Raw genomic sequence first — 18,107 nt, 5'->3', positions numbered from 1 at the left:
TGAAGGAAGCAGATGTTAGCAGTCTGAAATTGTTGTCAATTTCAAAGCCTATCTCGACTAAATTCTTTTGCCATTTCTCTTTTCTGATTCCTTGGACCATATCACGTGTTGTCTTACTGTATCTATGCATGTGGTTCAAAGGCATAGTACAAATTTGATCCAGTTTCGGTTTGAGCCCATAACCTTTTGGTTTTGAGCAACACATCTTGCTGCTAGACCATCACACCAGATGCAAATGAGATCCAACTTGCTGCATTCTTGAGAAGCTGCAGTTCTCTCAAGTTACTGTAACTCTGTTTGGTAGCAATTGTTTCTTGTTCACAAATTAATTTTAATTCATCATAATTCAGACATTCCTATGAAATATTTGTAAATTATACACAAAAAAATCCTCATTATTAGTCAAAACTGCATCAAAATTCCTACAGCAGATCCTGAGAATGCCCTGTATGTACAGAGGGATGCACACAAGTGACTTCAGTGTGTATATAGAGAGATGAATGGCATTACAGCAGAATTGTAGAGTACTAAAAGTAAGCTCAGGATGCCATCAATTATGTGTTATGTCAAACATCTTGGTAGTTTCATAAAAAGCTCAATTTGAGCCTCTTAATAACACAGATTAATTTTCTCAGTGGCTTTAGAGTATATTGCATCATCTACATCTACACCTAAATACTCTGCAAATCACATGTAAGCACCTGGCAGGGGCTTTATCAAACCATCTTCATCATATATGTTGTTGTTATTTCACTTATGATGTTATCAAAATGGTTCTGACTGTACTTCATCTGAGGAAGGAAATTCATTTCTCTACAGACAGTCTTAGAAAATTTCCATTCATTTGGTGTATGTGACTTCCTTAACCATTTACGACTTTAGCAGATTGTAGATTTACAGCATGGTACAATTACAATTACTTTTGCTTTTACAGAGTATCCATGTAGATGTAGATGTAGATGTAGTACTAAGTGGCAAATCCAGGATGAAATGTGGCAATAGTATGAAAAGGAAAGTTACTACTCACCTTATAGTGGAGATGCTGAGTCACAGATAGGCACAACAAAAAGACTGTCACAAATAATGATTTCGAACATTAAGGCCTTCATCAACAATAGACTTAGACACACTCACACACACAGACACATGCATGCAACACAACTCGCACACATGACAGCAGTCCCAGGCAGTCTTGAGTGTGGTTTCAGTTGCCTGAGACTGCAGTTGAGTGTGTGAGTTGTGCTTTTGTGTGTGTGTGTGTGTGTGTGTGTGTGTGTGTGTGTGTGTGTGTGTGTGTGTGTGTGTCAGCATGTCTACATCTATTGTTGACAAAGGTCTTGATGGCCGAAAGCTTTATTTGTGACAGTCCTTTTGTTGTGTCTACCTGTGGCTCAGCATCTCCACCAAACAGTGAGTAGCAAATTTCCTTTTCATAATACTGTTGAAAAATACTTAGTGGTAGTGAGATATAGGATGTGGCATGTTGTTTCGTGGAACATGATATTTCACATGCATGAAAGAGGGCAGAGGCAAGCTAGTGCCAATCAATATGGATAATTTTGGTGCTGAAGAGATTAAGTTGTCAAAGAGAATGTTATTTGCAAGATTGGAGATTCCAGATGAGAAAGATTGCCACACTGAGGCTGTTGGCTATAATGAGGCACACAGGATGTCACAAGAACTACATGAGAAATTGAAGCATTGTAAGGGGACAGATATGACTTGTTGGAGGACTTGTTACTAGAATTACAGCATTTGCTTTTTCTCCAAGGGCCATTGCCTGTTACACCAGTAACATAACACAGGATTCTGCTGGCAAACAAATCAGATATGTATTTGAGCTCATACAGAATTTCATGATAGCTGCAACCCATTTTTGAGAAATTTATAAACCAACAGATGGCTGATGGAATTATAGAGATGAGTATTAGTCCCTGTGGGGCAGGAATTGTGATTATACTGGAGAAGTCGATGGATGGCTTAAGGCATATCGGTTTTGCTGAGATAATCATCATTGGAATAGTAAGGCTAAGGCAGATTCCTATCAAGTTCCAAACATTACAGAGATAATAGATAACCTAGGGCATGGCAGTACATCTTGACAATGGACTCAAGGAGTGGATTCAGTCAGTTAGAAATTGCTTTGGAAGAATGACTGAAACAGTGTTTCAGCACCTCAGGGACACTATGAACAAATAAAGATGCCCTTTGGGTTGAAGAATGCATGGGCAGTATTTCTATGGTTGATGGATGGAGTGCTAAAGGGACTGAAACTGCACCAGTGTTTCACATATCTTGATGATATATTTATCTTTTCAAGGGATATGCAAGAGCATAGACAACATGTGAGGGAAATGTCTGAGAGGTCACAAGTAGCCCACTTCATATTTGGCACAGAAAAATGTCACTTTAAGCTGGAAGATGTTAACTATCTGACCCATATCAATAGTAGGGACAGTGTGAGGACTGATCAAAGCTTAATACAGGCAGTGGAACAATTTCCAGGCAACCAAAGAATTATAATCTTTCCTCGGTCTCACAAATTATTGTAGAAAGTTTGTGAAGGGGTTTGCAGATATTGCCAGGCTATTGACACAGTTGCTACATAAGGGGATTAAGTTTGTATGTTGTAAGAGTGGTAGGAAGCATTTGTCAAGTTGGTGTTGGTGTTTCAAGACTTCCAGAAGGATTTCATATTACCATGTGTGTCATCAAATCATGCTCTGGGGTGTGTTTTGAGCGAGGAGATTAATGGGCAAGAACATCCTGTTGCCTATGTATCAGAATAACTGAATATGATCAAGAGAGACTGTTCTACAACAGACAGAGGAATGGTTAGCTTGATGTAAGGAGTAACATACTTTCTATGTTATCTGTACAGAAGGGAATTCAAGGTAGTGATGGACCATACTACTCTGAAGTAGTTACTAGGTTCGAAGCACTCAAGCAGTAGACTGATAAGATGGGCATTAAAACTCAGTGAATTTGAGTATGAATTAACCCACAAACCAGCAAAGAAATGAGAAACATGAAAATGCAGGTGAACAAAGCAAAAAAAAAGCCTGTAATACACATGCAAAGGCATGACCTTGGGAGAGGTGCAAGGAGAATTGCCTCAAGAATTAGATCTAGTGGTCGAGCAAAGCAGCCAGAACTTGCTGTTATGCTACTATAGAGCTATGGTCGATGTAGAGTTACTGCTGAATTTCATGTATTGATGAAGGTACCAGTAGTGAGCAAACATCTGCTGTACAAGTGTTATATGGTACACACTTATCTAGTTAAGTAAGGAAAATTTGGGGACTTTATGCAAGTAAGTGAAGAGGGGATGCTACTATTAGCAGAAGAGGGGATCAGCATATGGTGATGACCAAGGGTGAGTTCCAGCAATGCCAATATATTGTAGTCATGATATGCCTACCTTGAGAAATTGCAACAAGTAGGAGTGCATGAACCATGCAATTCTTCACGTGTAAAAGATGGGGATGTCATTGCAAAAAAGATGTGACCAAATCAGAACCACATCTGGAAAAGGCAGGTTTACTTTAGAAATACTTGGTGTACAATGACATAATGATGGCTGCTATTGATATCAAGAGGGGAAACTATGGGGATGAGATATTTGAAATTACAAGGTAGCGGACTTGGACTGTTGATGAACAGGACCATGTGTCACATTATGGGACCCATGTTTTGTTTGCCCACTACTATAATGAGAGTTTCTCTTCCAAATGTTACACTGCCATAGCTGTACTGGCCAGATGAACCTCTAGCAATATTGTCCAAACAAAATACTACCTTCCTTAACAATACATGGGAACCTAGCATGCTCCAAACAGTAAGCCTAATAATAACAGCCCTGGAGGAGCAGATAACTGTACAGCAATTGAGACAGCATGGGGAATAGTACTGGTATGGTAGATGCCATGTAATCACATTCTTGAGTGTTGCAGTTCCTAGCACCATAGTAACTCTGATTTTGCTATTTATACCTTTCATGTATCTGAAACAGTGAGCCGCACAGAAGGCCAACCCAAGGCGAATAAAAGTTGTTGTAGACTGGATATCATGAGCGAGAGATTAAACACAGATTTATGGAGTCAGCGATGAACACAGAAACTTGCACAGTAGTTAAGAGTAGCCAATTTAGTGTTGAGTACTAGTTTTGTGGATTACGGGTAGAAGTAATTGCAACAGAGGACCAGGCTGGGGTAAGACCTGAGGGGCTGGGTCTTCTCCTTAGGGGAGGGCAGTGCAGTGCTACAAGTTGGTCTTTGATCAGAAAATTACTAGACTTTAACAAAAGTAGGGATGAGTAGCATGAAAGTGCCATAGAGCATTGCAATTTTTTGAAAACTGAAGGTCAAATGCCGCAAGTATGATGATATGTGGGTCACAATAACGGACACACGAGACAACTGTGCTGTGAGGATAGCCAAGCTTAATGGCAAATGGCAGTGCACAGGGGCAACTGTGTGGCAAAGGTGTAGGTGTCAGCTCACCAGAGTGAGTTCTCTTATTGTGGCAACATGACTAGGTGTCATGTTTTAGTAAAACAAATGAGCACTGGAGGCATAGAAGTATGACTGGATTTTAAGGCAGGGCTCACTCATCATTGGACGCCAGCAGTACCATCACAACACCAGAATGACACCAGACAGCAAGATGAATGGGCTCTGCCAGCTGCAGCCATGTGTTCAAGACTTTGCCTCAGCAGCGCAAGGCAGCAGCTCACCAGCCTTGGCAGGGGGAACATACTGTCCGTACAATAGCCACAGGCAGGGTAAACAAAGAGAGGCATGCATTAAGATGAATAAAGTTTGTTGTAATTGCTACTAGTGTTTGCCCTAATTCCCATGGTCTGTCATCACCACTCATTCTCCCTCTCCCCCCCCCCCCCTCAAAATCCCACAGCATACAGCATCTTGTATCATAAAGTATGTGGTACTGTGAGGGGTGAAAAGCAGCTCAGAAATGGCAGCCCATCATGTATTACTGTTGAACAAGATGCATGTGGCCCAGATGCTAGTAGAGATACATACAGATGGAAGCTTCATAGCTGAGACTTCTGTAGGAGACTATGAGGTGTTAGACAGGAAAAATGCTAGAGATTTAATTTTAAATAATGATGATATTATGTTCTTCAACTGGAGAAGGTGTAAGACACAACATTTTATTAAAGGTTACAGGAGAATAATCAAATAAAGTAGTTGGAAGAGATAAGAAATGAATAAACTGAAATTCTAATTGCAAGTGAGCCACCAAAAATGGCCCGCATCTCGTGGTCGTGCGGTAGCGTTCTCACTTCCCACGACCGGGTTCCCAGGTTCGATTCCCGGCGGGGTCAGGGATTTTCTCTGCCTCGTGATGGCTGGGTGTTGTCTGCTGTCCTTAGGTTAGTTCGGTTTAAGTAGTTCTAAGTTCTAGGGGACTGATGGCCATAGCTGTTAAGTCCTATGGTGTTCAGGGGCATTTGAACCATTTCTTTGAACCACCAAAAATGTTTTCTTGTGATAGAATATGAGCTCAGACAAAGTGAAATAAATGTGTGAATCTCACAAGATTGTAAAGGAATGGCACATTTCTGCAGATGTAATATGTAAACTACAAAATGAAAGATAGTATTCTGTGGAAAACTTAGTTAACATAAATATGTTTTTGAAGGCAGCAGCAATAGAGAACTAACAGCAGGAAAGAAAGTATGTCACTTACTCTTGACTAATAACTTAGTTTGTAGGTTTTTAAAACAATTATAAATAATTATTATTGATATTATTTGAGAATTCCCTCAAGTGATAACAGTACAAGTTATTTATACAATTATTGCAACATATGAAAAAAATATGTAAATTGGTTACAAACTATGTTGTGAAAAGACTTTATTAAACTTGTATCCATATTTAGGTTATGACACATTTGCAGGCCTGCCATCATTGGCGATTATGTGGCACAAATGAATAGCAAAATTCTGCATGACCCACTGAAGTATTGGAACATCGATGCTGTCAGTGACCTCCTTAATGGTTGTTTTCAGCTGAGTAATGGTTTTGGGGTTATTGCTATACACCTAGTCTTTTATACAGCCCCACAAAAAAGAGTCATATGTGTTCAGATCCGGAGAATATGGATGCCAATCAAGGCCAATGCCTGTTACCTCTGGGTACCCAAGAGCCAGATTGCTGTCCCCAAAATGCTCCCCCAGGAGATCAAACACTCTCATGCTTTGATGGGATCGGGCACTGTCTTGCCGAAATAAGGGTCACTTTGGATAATGGGGATGAAATCATCTACCAAAACCTTCGTGTACTGCTTGGTAGTCACCGGGCCAGCAAGGAATGACACACCAATTATTCCACACATGTACATCTACATCTACGTGATTACTCTGCTATTCACAATTAAGTGCCTGGCAGAGGGTTCAGTGAACCATCTTCAAGCTATCTGTCTTTCTTTCCACTCTTGAACAGTGCGCAGAAAAATTCAGCACTTACATTTTTCTGTGAGAGCCCTGATTTCTCTTATTTTATCATGATGATCATTTCTCCCTATTTAGGTGGGTGCCAACAGAATGTCTTCGCAATTGGAGGAAAAAACTGGTAATTGAAATTTCATGAGAAGATTCTGTTGCAATGAAAAACGCCTTTGTTTTAATGATTGCCACTCCAATTCACATATCATGTCCATGGCACTATCTCTCCTATTTTGCAATAATACAAAACGAGCCACCCTTTTTGAACTTTTTCAATATCATCCATCATTCCCACCTGATACAGATCCCACACTGCACAGCAGTACTCCAGAATAGGGCAGACAAGTGTAGTGTAAGCAGTCTCTTTAGTAGATCTGTTGAACCTTCTAAGTGTTTTGCCAACGAATCACAGTCTTTGATTTGCTCTACCCACAACATTATCTGTATGATCGTTCCAATTTAGGTTACCTGTAATTGTAATCCCTAAGTATTTAGTTGAATTTACAGCCCTCAGATTTGTGTGACTTACCATGTAATCAAAATTTTGCGGATTTATTTTAGAGCTGATGTGAATAACTTCACACTTTTCTTTATTCAGAGTCAATTGACACTTTTTGCACCATACAGATATGTTATCCAAATCTTTTTGCAATTCGTTTTGGTCATCTGATGACTTCACAACATGGTAAATGACAGCATCATCTGCTAATAATCTGGAAGGGCTACTCGGATTGTCTCCTACATCGTTAATATAGATCAGGTACAATAGAGGGCCTATAACACTTCCTTGGGGATCACCGGATATTACTTTTCTTTCACTCAATGACTTTCCATCTATTACTATGAACCATCACTTATTAATTTATGTGGTATATATCTCTCAGTTGTCATCGATACTATCTGTTTGAAATCATTCCACATCTTTTCTACGCTTACATGATCAGATTGGAAGGAGTGGAGAGAGGAGACTGTCTCTTAAAAAGGCGTTAAGAGCATTTTTATCAGCTTTTTTAAATAGATGCACTTTGCGTTTCTGTTTGATGGTTGTGGGCCTTACAGTATTCAGCCTAGCAGCCTTGTGGTCGCTAAGTGAGAGGTACATTTATTAAAAGTTTAACTGTAAATGACAAAACTCAGCTCTTTGAATTGATCATTTCAATGGAATAATGTCAAAAGACTATTCTTCAATTGGACTTCTGACTGTGGAAGATCAGAGCTCCAGATTCAACGTCTACATCTACAACTATACTCTGCAAGCCACTACAAAGTGCATGGCAGAGGGTACATCCTCCTGCACCAGCTATTAGGGTTTCTTTCTGTTTTACTCGCATATGGAGAGCAGGATAAATCATGTGTGCCATAATTTATCTTATCTTGTCCTTACAACCCCTATGTAAGTGATACATGATGGGTACAGTATATTCCCAGAGTCATTATTAAATCTGGTTCTTAAAACTTTGTAAGTAGCCTTTGTCACACTAGTTTACATCTATCTTCAAAAGCCTGGCAGTCCAGTTTCTTTAGTATCTTTGTGACTCTCTCCAACAATTAAACAAATCTGTGACCAGCAGTGCTGCCCTTCTCTGTATGTGTTAGTCTTGTTGTTATTCCTGTTTGGTATGGCTCCCACACACTTGAAAAAATATTCTAGAACGTATCACATGAGTGACTTAAAAGCAATCTCCCTTGTACACTGACTGTGTTTCCCCAGTATTCTACCTAAAAACAGGTGTCTGCCACCTGCCTCACGCATAAATGAGCCTATTGCATTTCATATGCCTACAAAGTGTTACAACCCGATGTCTGTATGAGTTGGCCAATCCCAACTGTGACATATTGACATTCCAGTCACAGGATATTAAGTTTATCATTTTGTAAAGTGCACAGTTTTACATTTCTGAACATTTAAAGCAAGTTGCCAATTTTTGCGCCATTTTGGGATCCTATCAAGACTGCATAATCTGCAAAAGTCTGAGAGTACTGTTAATATAAATGCACAATATGAACAGTAAAGATCCCAACACACTTACCTGGAGAACATCTGTAGTTACTTCCACACCTGAAGATGACTCTTTATTCATGACATGCCACATCCCCCTATCAAAAATTTTTAATTCACTCACAAATTTCATTTCATACCGTACCTTATGTGTTAGTACTTTTGACAATGAGAGTAGAAGTCATATTGAGTCAAATGGATTCGGACATTGAGAAATTCTGAAGCTACCGGTACATGGCGACCTTGAGAGAATGTTTTCAGTATATCATGTAAGGAAAATGCAAATTACGTTTCATATGATGGATGTTTTGAGAGGAAATCAAATACTACCCTTTTTGTAAACCTTTGTGACCTGTACATCCTTCCAATTGCTGGGCACAGTTTTTTGTTTGAGGGATCTATGATAAACAATAGTTACAAAATGGGGCTAACTCAGCTACAAATTCAGCATAGAATTTGACAGGGATTCCATCGGGCTCTGGAGCTTTGTACAGTTCTAATGATTTCAGCTGTTTCTCAACACAACTGACACTAAAGCTTATTTCAATCATCTTTTCAGTGGGCAAGGATTAAATTGGAATAGTTCTCTAGACTTTCCCTTTGTAAATGAATATTGGAAAATGTACATTTTACAGGGTGTCACGTAAGACGTAACACTCCCTTTTATTTTGTGAATGGTTACACATATTGAAACACAGTTCTTGGCAAACATTAGAACATCAAGTGGCATGTATTTTTTAGTTTCATTAATGTTTTTGGCGCTGATATAATGGAAATATTGAAGCAAGTACATTTACTTTAAATGTAACTATACATTTTTTATAACTGCATCCGACAGCTCTTGAGAAGACAGTTACAGTGACACAACGCTCGTTAATGTTAATGTGGATAAACCTCTCAAAAAAAAAAAATTACAAGAAATATTCTACAATTTGAGAGCACAGTAGCCAGAAATGGCATTTGCGGTGCAGACACCGCCAGACACAGATCTCGTGCTGTGCTGTGTCAGAATGTAGACACATTTGCCTGTTTATTTGTCTGCACTGCAGGCACTCATTTCTGCATCAGCATTCGTTATGTGCAGACAAGTACAACAATGAAGAGAAGTTGGATATACTACTTTTATATGGTGACTATAGTAGAAATACTGTATAAACAGTACCGCTGTATGGGGCTATCTAACCGGTTCGCCAATGTCCGACACATCAGGCAATTGCATGAATTATTAAGACACTAGTGTCAACAGGCTGTTTGAACGTCAAAAAGAGGCACGAGAGGAGGCAGCAACCAACAGAGAGCATGAAAAACTGATCTGCCTACGGCGCTAATAAATCTGCATAGTCATAGAAGACATATAACAAGGGAATTTGGAATCAAACCCCCAGACAACTGTTATTCGCATCCTGAATCGACAGAATTTCCATCCCTATCATCTGCCACAGCCTCAATCAGTCGACGACCATGATTTCAAATGTCAGTATGAATTTTGTCAGTTTGCCCTTTAGCACCTGAGAGATGGCCCTGGGCCCTTCCAGTAAGTGCTCTCTACTGATGAAGGTGTCAGGAGTATAAATCCTGGATGGCTAATCAGTGGAAACATGTCTTATAGTCCAATGAGTCAATATTTTCATTATTTTCGACATCAGGCCAAGTTTGAATCAGGAGAGTAGTGGAACAATAAGGACATCACCCCACAATCCATTGTTGCCAGATGTATCCAAGATGGCGGATATCACGTCATCCAACATGGCAGCGTGTAGACTTGACAAAAGTGCATGATGTCATATATATGGCGGCCATGAAGTCATTCAAGTTAGCAGATTTTGTCAGGAAGATAGATCAATTGAGCTACTTCCACTAACCTAACCCCCTCCCTCAGAAAATTGTGGGACGTTCAAATACCAACAGGATAATGTATCACAGCACAGTTATCTCTACTATCCTAAGAAAATGGCAGGACAAAGGTCACTTGGGCTACCTCGACTAACCTGTCATCCGACTGCCACATCTTCCTAGGAATTGGCAGGAATTTAAAATTCCAACAGGATAATGCTTCACGCCTCTACTAACCTAAGAAAATCGTGGGAAACAAAGCTCACCTCCATTAAGCTAAGTCATCCGGCTGCCCCCACTTACTGGGAATTGCCGGGAAAAGAACTCAGCCTGCACTGGGCGGCTGGAGGGAGGAAGGAGTGTACTTTATTTATTTATGTTGAAACAATTTATTTAGGGATGGGGTATATTTATCACACTGATATAAAACACACGCTCTGACATGCCACACACAGCCTACAGATATGAAAACCACTAAAAAGACTCTGCAAACATTCTTCTTAGTTGTCAACTGTTGAAATAATGCACTAGTCTTTATTTAAACAATTTGAGCCACTACCCAATGTGTGTGTTCGCCACCGGGTCCAGAGCCCAACTGACCTAGTATACAGTACCACCACCAGAGGGCACTGTCATCCGTTTGTGACATAATCCAGGATGGTGGCCACGACGTGAGCTGATGACGCAAGTACCATTATCCAAGATGGCGGCAAACAGTGTGTTCACTACCAGGTCTCGACCTAGTACACAGTACCACCACAATAGGGTACCATCGTCTGTTCCTTGATGTAATCGAAGATGGTGGGGGGAAATGGCGGGAAAATGATTGTGACTGTGCTGGACATGAGTTTTTATTTTGCAGGATGTGTCTCCGCTACAAGATGTAGAGTCCAACTGACCTGGTAGTACACAACACTGTCACCAGAGGGTGCTGTCATTCCTCCTGTGACGTAATCCAAGATGGTGGTCTGGGGTGGCAGGCAATGGCGGGATAAGGACTCTGCCTGTGCTGGACAAAAGTTTTTATTGTGCAGGCAGTCTGCCCACCACGAGATCTAGAGTCGAACTGACCTAGTACAGAGTACTGCCAATAGAGGGCGTTCCCATCCCTCCTGTGATGTAATCTTAGCTGATGGTCTGGAGGGGGAATATGGCGCGAAAATGAATCAGCCTGCGCTGGGATGCTGGGGAGAGTGAGGAAGGAGTGTACTCAATTTTTTTGGAACATTTTATTTATGGATGGAGCAAGTTCCTGCTATTTTCGAGTATATTATCAGTATTATGGTGACATCACAGAACTCTAAGACACTCTCACGCCGGTCTCATACACGAGATGCCTCTGGGCAGCATGTGTTATTACCTTTGATGACAGAGTAGCACAGGGCGCATTGTTTCCAGCCTAACATGAGAGATGCATCTAACCCTGCTTAACTGCCCAGTGTGACTGACACAAGTGCATGCGCATACCTACAAACACTCGCAAGCACATCTAACAAGATTCTTAATCTTATACTGATGTCACATGACTATGTAAAAAATAAGAACCAAGTCAACCTCACGGAAATTGTACAGTGTCCTGGGAATATTTAATGCCCGCTTTTTTGATGTCGTAGCTTGTATGCAGGAAAATTCTTTCCCTAACAGAACCTGTTTACGAAAATAACGCAGAATAACGTCGAATGCAGTCTTCCTCCTGGACCTAACGTGCTACCTGGTCCATCACATGTTACCCTTCCTACTTTCATCACACAAAAATGTTCTGTCCGCTGTGTCGATACTCCTATATCCCAGCACAAGGTGTGAGAATGAATCGAGCATTATGGTTGGCTCTTATCGAATTTACCCGCCTAATTACTGTTGCTGAATGAGTTTAAATATAGAGGTCGTCAATCACTTTCGGAAATTAGTTGTAACTGTCTTTTATTTAAAATCATCCAGTTTGTGGCATGTTATGGTAGCCATCGTAATAACATGATTTACACCATGCGATGTCTAGTTTTCTGCGAGAGGCCGTGGATCAGAATGTCTTAATGTAAGTTTAGAACCTTACACAGGTCTCGAAGTCATGGCAGCAAAAGGAAAATGTTTGGCATTGTACAGAAGTGTGTTAGAAAACAGTGTTTCAAACAACTAAACATGACCAGAAGAAGCGTCTTTTGCGACTTAGTATAGTTTGTGGGATACGATCATTCGCATAGAGTATAGGTGATCAAACTTTAAAGTGGCCTTTGCAGTGCCTGTGTGTTTAAAAGGATCGTGCCACACAGGCAGCAGTAGCAGCAGCAGTTGGAGCTGTAAATTCGCTGACAGATAGGGTATACCAGTAGGAATGCTTGGAGGGTTGCATGCTGCGCCATTCTCGGAACCATTATGAAATCTCTTTCTCATTGCTGGACCACAAGGCAGCTATGCATCATTGCACCAGCATCGGTGCCTAAATGACTTCAATCTCGGATGAAGTTAGAGGAGCTTTCATAGTACATATTTATTTATTTATTTATTTATTTATTACGGGGTTGAGAATAACGATGATAGCATGTCGGGCTGATTGATTTGAATGGATGCAGATCTGATTCGGACTGTAGTATCTGTATCTAGTTTGGAGACGTACCACACTGCGCGCATTTCCACTGAATAGTCAAAACACGGTCCTGTTGCACTAACTCAGGTCGTCCTGTTTCTACACGGGTTGCAGAAGGTGGCGGATTTGTCTTTCTCCAACTTCTGCTCAGTTCTGGACTAAACTGGAACGATTACATGCGGAAAGCTATAGAAATGGGCGCAGTTGCAAGATGCATAGGAGGTGACTAAAACCACGTTGGAATTTTACTGTAGCAACTAGGTTGGGGAAAGGTGAATCGTTTCGAGATATTGGAGTGACAGAAATAAGACTGAGTAATGGTTGTAATCATTAAATGAAAGGATCCAACGTAGGTATTTGCTTGAATGGAAAGACCTGATTCCAAATCATGGACGTCATTTCTAGTGGATAGCGTAACACTAGAGATCTGAGAAGCTAGTGTATATTTCTTACAACCTTAATAAGCTTACGATTTACTAGTTTTTGTCATCCTTCTCAATCAGTTATCGTCTATAACTCAGTGGATATATAGGAGAACCTCTGACATGGTACCGAGACAGAATACATTACACATACTGGATAAATATCCAGCGGCGTGAGCTCGTCGCAAATACCTATTTCATACAATGTTCCTTAGCCAAATCACTTTCAAAATTCAGAGAGTTTATCACGAAGTTGTATTGAGGGCTAAGTGTAAGCCCGCTGCTGGTCTGATAATATGCACTCCAGCCATCACCATCACGGGTTTTGTCCAGATAGAAAAACCACCTCATTCAGAGGTTATGTCGTGCCTCAATTTAGAAAGGCAGTATAGCTATAAACATGGATACTTGTGTGCACCTGTAGAAATATGACCGCTTGTGACAGTAACATACAGTAGTTGTTGGGATCGAGTTTTTTTAACATCTAGAAGATTACGTCTCTCTTTCCAGGACATGCAAGAAAAACGTATGAGACATGTCCACCCATGGTTGATTTTCTCTCAGCATTATTTTGTACCGCCAGAGATCAGTTATTGACGAAGTATTATACTTAGTTGTAGGGACTGTGTTATATGTTCCGTGTTGAGCATCAGGCTTATAAAGTATGTGTTTGTGTTCTGACATGTGCATAGGAAATGACTATATCCGGTTGTAAGGAATGTATGGATTTGACGTGGGGTACTGTGATAGCAAGGGAAAAGTACATCTGGTCATAAGAATGGTACTGGCATTTCTATTTCCAGAGCCACAGCCGTCAACAGAGTGTATTTCCAATACTTTGCTCATTATCGAATGTCATTCAACTGAGACCACAATCGTAACATTTAGTTATAAGTACAGGGATAAAATATATATGTGACTGATTTCTTCAGATAAACATTCCACCTATGCGTGCTTGGCCTGCACCGCCGGTGACCTGTGGGGGGTGATTCGCGTTTCCCATTATTGGTAGGAGCTGTCAGACTGGAGATGTCTGTTGGAGTGTAAAATGTAGATGAAATAACTGTGTTTTCCTCTAGACGACCAAATAGCGAGCTAATACTTAGTATGTGTTTGATAGCTTTCGTGATTGTGTGGAAATTTGACAAGATTGAATATGGAGATGTGTTTGTGCTGGATCATTATTGCCTCCCATATAAATTGTTTGGTTGACTGCTTCTGCACATTTCACGCTTTAATTTCTCTGAGGGGAGATCGATTGTGGTGTGTGCATCTAGCATGTGGAAGACACGTTTGCCAGTCCTCTAGACATGAGAAACACTAGCGATCGGTAGGATGCTGCCTAGTTTTTTTATATTGAGAAGTACCAAGAGAATGGTATAACGTTATGGTGAACCGTGTTCGTGCCGAGGGGAAAGAAGCCTGAATTTTTAGAACAGTTCTGAGAGCGACTTTGGTTCACTGAGGGTGCTCTTGTGGTGCATTGGGGGTGAATGACATGTGAGTGTTGGCTGCGGGAAAATATCTAGTGCTGTGAGGAGTATGTACCGTCCTGTCTGTCTTTGTGGTATATGTACGAATGATGTAAAAGGGATGATTTTGTTTGGCACAGGATACAAATTGTATGTTTACTACATCGACACAGTATGCAGTGATGTATTGCTGGGTTGGAGATCAGTTTTGAACACTAATATTCAAACTCCTGCCCTCTGTGGGAGAGCAGTGTAAATGAGTAAGAGCCTTTCCATATGTATGGTAGTTTGTAAGATTTAATTGCCTGTGCAGTATGGTGATCTGTGTAAAATAACCGCTGAAAGTCTTGTCTGCTGAAGGAAAAGGCGGGCGGTGCTTCGATACTGGCAGCAACAGTAAATTTGATAAGAGCCAAACATAATGTTCGATTCATTCACATCCTTTGTGCTGGGATATAGGGGCCTCTACGTAGTGGAGGGAACACTTGTGTGTGTTGAAATCAGGAAGGGTAACATGTGATGGACTGGGTAGAACGTTAGGTCTGCGAGGAAGACTGCATTCGACGTTATTCTGCCATTGTCGTAAAAAGGTTCTGTTAGGGCAAGAATTTTCCTGCATACAAGCTGAGACATCAAGAAAGCGAGCGTTAACTATTTCCAGGACACTATACAATTTCAGCGAGGTCGACTCGGTTCTTATTTTTGACATAGTCATGTGACATCAGGATAAGATTAAGAACCTTGTTAGATGTGCTTGTGAAGGTTTGTAGCTACACACACACACACTTCGAGGTGTTGCGTCAGTCATTCTGGGCAGTTAAGCAAGATTAGATGCATCTCTCATGTTGCACTAGGAACAATGCCCTCTGTGCCACTCTGTCAGCAATGGTAAAGACACATTCTACCCAGAGGCGTCTCGCGTATGAGACCGGCATGAGCATGTCTAGGAGTTCTGTGACGTCAGTATAACATTGACTGTGTACTCGAAAATAGAAACAACTTCCACCTGTGTCCAGCGGCATCTCACGGCTGTGGTGGCTCGCGCACCCCTGGAGCGTCTGCGCCCGTGCCCGGTCGCGTCAACAATGGTGCCTAGGTGAACACATATTTCAAGAGGAATTTCTCAGGGGTCAAGGATTAAAGGGATGCCGCCACCTCATGCGTGAGGGACCCTAATGGGCGTTTGTGTGTAGTTTGACAGCTGACGGCTGCTTCACTTCATGGGGGCTGCCACTAACCTCCTGTTCGGTCCAGTGGACAGGGTGTGGATGGCAGTGCTTGCATGCGTTGATTGCGTGTCTGTTGTACATTATTTTGCGAGCAGGTCTGTAGGACGTGCTATGCATTATTTGGGCAGTTTACGTTTTTGTGCCTGCAAATCAGTGTACTTTATTATTTGGGAGTAGTTTGCAGGTCTGTATTGAAATTATTTCAGAAAATTAGAAGTTGTTTGCGTGTCAGGAGAGTGTTATTTAGAAGTAGTTTACAGGTCTGAAGACTGTGTATTGTGACCCCAGGCACATCAGAGCGAATGTTTTGCATCAGTGTGATAAGTATACTCCATTCATAAATAAAGTGATCCAAAATAGAGTACACTCCTTCATTCTCCCCAGCAGCAAAGCGCAGGCTGAGTCATAGATCTAGTGGTGGAAACCTCATCTCGAGCACAGTCAGAATCGTTTTCCCACCATTCCCCCTCACCATCCTGGATCGGATGGCGCTCTCCATCAGTCCTTGTGCTCCATCAGTCCTTGTGAAGAAGAAGGATGGCTCATGGCATATATGTGTCAACTATGAATGACTGAACAAAATTAAGAATTTGCAAGTCTATCCCCATCTGTGCATTGATCACAGTCTAGCCTGATTGAAAGAAGCAAAGTGTCTTTAAACTAAGGATATGCAAACTGTCTACTGGCAAATTGAGGCTGATGAGCTTCACAAGAAAAAGGCAATGTCCATAACAACTTATGGCCCCAATGAGTTTACAGTTATGCTGTTTGAATTGTTTAATGCTATACATACCTCCGAGTGTATGATGGGGTACCTGCTCCATCACATTAAACACCCAATGTTTCTTTGCTATCTGTGTGACACCGCAACATTTCTTAAGACACTTGAAGAATACCTAAGCTACCTGGCAACTGTACTGCACAGTTTGTTCAATGTGCAAGCACCTATATGAATCTGAAAATGTGCTGGTTCATCGCCAAAGACATGAAAATCTATTGAATGGCAGCAGAGATCTTCTCAATCCAGGGAAAATAAGAGCATTCACAGATTTTGTGGATCCTCAGAACATTCGTGATTTGAGAAGTTTTTGCAGAATGTATTCATCCTACTGGTGCTTCCCTTGCAAGTACTGGCACATGGAGTTCTCAAATGTTTGACAGTTGAGGTGCATAAAATGTTGTTCCTAATCCCTGACCAGTTGCTAGCAGCTCTCTAGTTGTAGCAGTGTACAACGAGAATGCTGGGACAGAAATTCACCCTGACATAGTGGTCGTGGGAGAAGGGCAATTCTACTACAAATCAAGGAAGCCACTGCAAAGTAAAGGTGATAGCTGATACTCTCAGTTTACTTTACAAAAAGAGATGAAGTAGTCTGCTATCGAGAAAGTGGGCTGTGCCACTATTTGAACCGTCAATAAATTGTTAGGCTGGATTATCATTCTGTACACTGAATGTCTAGCCTAATGGATATGTCAGGCCATCTGTAGAAATGGTCCACGATAATTTAGTAGTGTGGCACAATGTGGTTTACAAAATCTGACGTAAACATAAGGACACTTATTGGTATTCAAAGAACATTTCGCACAACACTGTAGCATGGATGAAATATTGTTACTACTGCAGTAAGTAAAATGGCAGCTCAATGGTCGGAAATTCAAACAGTGCTGTAAAACCTCAGAAGTCTTGGAGAAGGAAAAAAAAAGACCAAAGGACAATTATATTGTGTGAGAGAAACTATGATACAATGGAGCAGAAATCATTGGTCATCATCTCAGCTCTTCTTTGACTAACTAACCTGAAGTATTTCTACAGTGTTCCAACATCCAGTCACCTGGTACCCTAAATAAGATCAGACACAGGTATCAGTGACCAGATCTGTACCGACTTGTTAGACATCATGTGTATCAGTGTAAGGAATGTCAGTGACAGAATCATGTACTGTAATTAGATCTGGGGTCTCTGATAAAGATTATTCCTGTAGCAGCACCATTTCATCTAAGTAACATCATTCTCTTGGGGAGGTTCCCAAATTTGCCAACCAGGAATCAATAGATAATAATCCTCATTGACCTTCTCAATCATTACACTGTCAACAACAGTG

At 41.0% G+C, this 18,107-nt stretch overlaps 1 protein-coding gene across 1 annotated transcript in view; it reads right to left on the bottom strand.

Annotated features, from left to right (window-relative positions):
* The window catches only part of LOC126297751 (calcium-dependent secretion activator-like), a 1,391,877-nt gene that overhangs the window by 200,300 nt on the left and 1,173,470 nt on the right, over positions 1 to 18,107 (bottom strand). The gene's annotated exons all lie outside the window — the stretch shown is intronic.

Source organism: Schistocerca gregaria, chromosome X (genome assembly GCF_023897955.1).
Source record: "Schistocerca gregaria isolate iqSchGreg1 chromosome X, iqSchGreg1.2, whole genome shotgun sequence".
In the NCBI taxonomy this organism is placed as follows: domain Eukaryota; kingdom Metazoa; phylum Arthropoda; class Insecta; order Orthoptera; family Acrididae; genus Schistocerca; species Schistocerca gregaria.
The sequence above is the reverse complement of the archived record's forward strand: the minus strand, read 5'-3'. Positions and strand labels throughout refer to the sequence as shown.